Genomic DNA, 5,304 nt, shown 5'->3' on the forward strand with positions numbered 1-5,304 from the left:
TTAAACATTAAAGTTAAATATTTTATTTTATTTGTACAGTAGCTTCACCCAATCCGAATTAACCCGAATTCAACCCGATTATTTGACCCGATCTGATCAGGTTACAGCTTCGGGTTGAGTTCAGATGAATTCTTTTCTAACCCGATCAACCCGAAATTCGATCGGGTTGATCCGAACCCGAAAATGCCCACTCATACAACTTATTATGATGCCTATTCCTCATTTAAATCCAATCCTTTTCAATTCCAATGCATTCCAATTACCAATTGGTAAGCACACCATCAAGGAAGCCAATTTAAATGAAAAATGGAGCCACTTGGCATGGGCTGCAATTGTCACATTGTGAGTGTTGCAGTTATGTAGGGACTGAACAATTCCAGAGCCACATTGAGACTTAGGGGGTAGTTTCCCTTGTAAGTTTTAATTTTTTTTTCTAGAAAATACTTTTTAAAATTCAACCAAAAATTTTATTTGCCCCAATAAAATTTATTTATCCCCTCTACTTTGAATAATTTATAAAAACAGAGGCTTAAAACTATATTATCATCATTAAAATTAATTTAAATGAGTATGTTAAATCCAAAATTAGTTTAATCTAAAATTATTTTAAAACACTTAAAATCAAATTCTTTTAAAGAAATTAAATTTGCCCCCACTAGTTAGGAATTCTGACTATGGCAATGAGACTCAATATCCTTTCTTAGTTAATTAATTGAGTAGAGTTGGTTCTCTCCCTAAAAAATTATGGGCAAAGCAAATATCCCTTGAACATTTGTGAGGATAAAAATCTGAACTGAACTTCAAAAAAATGAAAATGGGAAATTAACAAAAGACAAATTATACTTGTTCATAAGTTTCCTAAAGCGACTTTGGCCATACATTCATTTATATTTCAATAAAACTACAAATTATGAACTCTTTTATAAATGTTATTTGTACCATATTTTATTATTTTATAGATCAGTCACATTATTATTATTGTTGTTGTTGTGGTTGCTGTTATTACTATGATTATTATTTCTTTTGCATTTCACAAACCTTTATCTCATCCAACTTTATGCATAAACACAAAAAAAAAAAAAGAATATTTTGTTACTATCTAAAAATCGATGTTAGTCCTAAAGGCCTAGTCTAATAAATAAAATACGTATTTAATAGTGGACCCAAGCCACTGTGCCAGGGCAACCATGGTAGATGGTGGTTTGGAAGGTACAAATACATTAAAGTGAGGCTCAACTCATATTGAACCTCGGGCTAAGCCCACTTGGGAGACCTTAGCTCATAAAGAAATGCCTTGTGAAATGAGCAAGTAGAAAACCAATTATTTAAACCAAAAAAAAAAAACAAGAGTCAAGGAGTTAGTAGATAATTAGTAAGTAAAGAGGCTCACTTTGGCGAGTATGCACCGTAATCAAATGCAATGATTGACAATGTGAAATGCATGCTCACCGAAGAATTTAGTGCAAGAACAAAGCATGCATAATATCAAATGCAATCTACCAAATGGTTTTATCAAACCAATTAATACTAATGAATTTTGTTTAGTGTAGATCCTCATATGGCCTAGAAGAAACATAAGCAGCATAATTACAGAATATTAGAAAGGATGATGTGGATTAGTTCTCAATGAAGTCTTTAGATGTGAGAATTTTTAAAAGTCAATGAGCATGTCTCATAATTAAATGCATCTTATTGATCATGGTAAAGCACGTTGTCACGAGATGAGCACTTTGTACAGCAACCTGTGTGACGGTAAGACAAATTTAGCGCAAAAGTTGTTAAGTAAACCTTATTGAACTTTTTAAGCTAGCCAAAAAAGATGTTTACAGAAAGGCTAGAGAGAAGAAGGCAATATTTCCAAATATAATTTTATTACTTACAAAAGAGAAAATACAAGAGAGCTTTTTACAAGAGTGCTTGAATTGCTAGTGTGTTGTGTGTGTGTGTGTTGGTGTGGTGGTGTGTGGTGTGTGGTGTGTGGTGTGTGGTGTCCAAAATAGTGGGTGCTCCACCTTATTTATAGATTTGGTTGCCTAGCTCTTGAAGCTTCATAGCAAGTGGTGCAAGTTGCCTAAATATCTAGCTTTTCAAAAAGTGTTGAGAATTCTAGAAATTGCACTAGGCTTGTTGAATGTGAGATGTCTGCTTGCTAAGCGGACTAAGGCTCGCTAGTTGTATAAGGCGACCCATTGTTGAGCGTACATAGTTATTGAGTGCATCTTACTGTTGAGTGGAGTTTTACTAGTTCTCAATAAAGTCTTCAAATGTGAGAATTGTTAAAAGTCAATGAGCATAAAAGTCAATGAGCATGTCTCATAATTAAATGCATTTTGTTGATCATTGTAAAGCCCGTTGTCATGGGATGAGCACTTTGTGCAGCAACCCTTGTGACGCTTAGACAACTTTAGCATAAAAGTTGCTAAATAAGCCTTATTGAACTTTGTTGAGTGTTAGAAAATGCATATTTATAAAGGAGAAAACCGTCATTTTATATTTCAAGTCTTACTAACAACCCTTACTTTTATATATTTAACCTTCTTGTGATTTAATTACATGTGTTTTATTTTAATTAAGTATTTTATGTATTTTAGGAGCATTATAGTCATTTCACAATAAAGGAGAGATCAGACGGCAAAACGGACATCACTTTTGAACTCAGGACGGTCGAAAACCTTAGGAGGAGCATAAAAGGAAAAATGGCACTATTCACATGTACGGTACTGTCGACGTTACTGTTCACGACACTGTTCACATAGACGGATCAATGACGTGGCATTGACCAATGATGTGGCATTGACTGATGAGGTGTCACGATCCTGTTGGACTAAAATTCCTATGTACTGTTGATGGTGACGTGGCAGCATATCAGTGGACGAAAAATCTAGCGTACGGTACATGCATCACACAAGATTATTTTCAACCAAGCCGCGTTACTGTTCAACCCGGGTCAAACTGTGTTACTGTTCATCCACGTGGTTAAACCGCGTACTGTTGACTGATGACGTGGCGCAATTCTGAGCGTCCAAACTGTTTTTAATCCGGTTGCCATGATTTACTCCATCTATCTATAAAAAGGGGGCCTTCCCCCTATAATTGGATAGCTCTGAATCTATTTTTGGGATCCATTTTCTGTAATTCCTTCTTCATCTTGTATTTTCTTCATATTTTAATAAATTCCCATTTTGGCCGTAGTTCAATTATGAGTGGCTAATTTTCTTTCAAGCTTGGGTTGAAGGTGAAGTCTCAACATGTGTCATGGGCTTTATTTGGTGAATTTATTTTCTCTTCCCCTCTAGTTTTTGTGGATGTTTTGACTTCTCGTCGACAAATAATAATAATCTTGTCTAGATACCGCCTTGGTTACATCGGCTCTCTAGTACAAGGTTATTATTATTTGGCACGATAAGCTCTTAGCACCATATTGATTAGAGCGTGGTTCATGAGGTGTGGATTCCCCCCTCATGATTTAATTGGCATTAATAAGGATTATTTAGCCCATGATGCATGTTGATACGGATCAAGATACCCAAGTACGTCATTTCAATAGAATTCTCTTCAATTTATTCTCACCATTTCAATACCAATTTTAGAATTTATTCTCGCCATTTTAATTTAAGTTTTAGCATATTCCAAATCATTTCCACCACAAATCCAATCATCCATTCACAAAATTAATTCTACACAATTAAAATCCACCTCCTCGTGGGATCGACACTCGTCACCATTGATCTATACTACAATAGATTCGTGCGCTTGCGAGTACATTAAAATTTGCACAACAAGTTTTTGGCGCCGTTGCCGGGGAGGTAAGTAATTTTAATTCATAAAATTAATTTTTGTGAATAATTTCTTTTAATTGTTTTCGTGTAATTTTTTTTATTAAAAAAATAATAAAAAAAAGTGAATCTACATTTAAAGGTTAGTATTTCTTTTCTTTTTTCTCTTCTTTAAAATTCTGTAATTTAATTTTCAATTTATTTTTCTTTGTAATTTTTTTTGTTTGTTTATTTTATTAATTTAATTTTTTGTTAATTTATTTCACGTATTTTTTTTGTGTATTTTTATAGAAAGGTTGTAATAGCGCAATAAGGTTAGTATCAAAATTTCTCCCTCTTCTTTATTTTTATTTGTTTGTTCCCATCTTTATTTTTATTTTATTTGTTTTGTATGCATGGTCGTAGGTCATTATTACCTAATCTTGAACCTATAGACCTTGAATTAGAAAAAACACTTCGCACACACAGGCACATTAAAAATAAATTTGGAATGGATTTACAAGCATCACAGGAGAGGCCATTTAAGGACTATTTTAGTCCCTTAGCTAATTTGAGCACATCATGCATAAGATACCCAAATGTAGCTGCTAGGAGTTTTGAATTAAAACCTAGTGTGCTAAATTGTCTCCCAACATTCTATGGCCTAGAAAATGAGGACCCATATAATCATTTGAATGATTTTCATGCCATTTGTCAAACATTTAAATATGAAAATTTTTCAGATGATGATGTAAAACTTAGACTATTCCTATTTTCTTTAAAGGATAGAGCTCTTTCATGGCTTAACATATTACCTGCTAATAGCATTTCATCATGGGAACAAATGGTAACAAATTTTTTGAATAAATATTTCCTAGTGCATAAAATCAACGCTATTCGCAGGGAAATCTCGGAGTTTACCCAGAGAGAGGACGAGCAGTTTTTCGAAACATGGGAGCGATTCAATGGGCTACTCTTGAAGTGTCCACATCATGGGTACGAGAAATGGCACCAATGCCAATACTTTTTGGAGAGATTATTGCCGAATGTGCAAGAATGGCTAATGGCAACAAGTGGAGGAGAGCTAATGTCAAAAAGTGCATCAGAGATTTGGGAATTCTTCCAGCGACAAGCGGATAATTCCCAACAACGGAGTCGATCACTCAGGAATACTAGAAGAATTAAAGGAGTAAATGAGGTTCAAATTGGCGAGTCAACTTCAGGAATCAAAGAAGTCAAGGAGATGGTGGAAGGTCTTGCTCGACAAATAGCATCGTTATCGACTGCTAAATCAACAGAACCACATGACCATGACTCATACTCAGATCAAGCCAATGCCATAGGTGTAATGAGAAAGCCATCAAATTACAACCCATACTCCAACACATATAACCCTGGATGGAGAGACCACCCCAATTTTTCATGGTCTCAAGGATTTCAACAGAACGGACCAGCAGCTCCAGCTCTACCAATTCCACAAAATCCTCAAGCCTCTCAGCCCCTATTTAGACCATACAATCAGAACCAGAACTACTCTCAACCCAGACCA

At 34.8% G+C, this 5,304-nt stretch overlaps 1 non-coding gene across 1 annotated transcript; it reads right to left on the reverse strand.

Annotated features, from left to right (window-relative positions):
- Positions 1-4,650: 4,650 nt before the first annotated feature.
- Positions 4,651-4,754, reverse strand: LOC127902018 (small nucleolar RNA R71). Its single transcript, XR_008054423.1, has one exon. It is a non-coding gene; the product is annotated as a small nucleolar RNA R71 (small nucleolar RNA).
- Positions 4,755-5,304: the final 550 nt, after the last annotated feature.

Source organism: Citrus sinensis, chromosome 4 (genome assembly GCF_022201045.2).
Source record: "Citrus sinensis cultivar Valencia sweet orange chromosome 4, DVS_A1.0, whole genome shotgun sequence".
NCBI classification, from domain to species: Eukaryota; Viridiplantae; Streptophyta; class Magnoliopsida; order Sapindales; family Rutaceae; genus Citrus; species Citrus sinensis.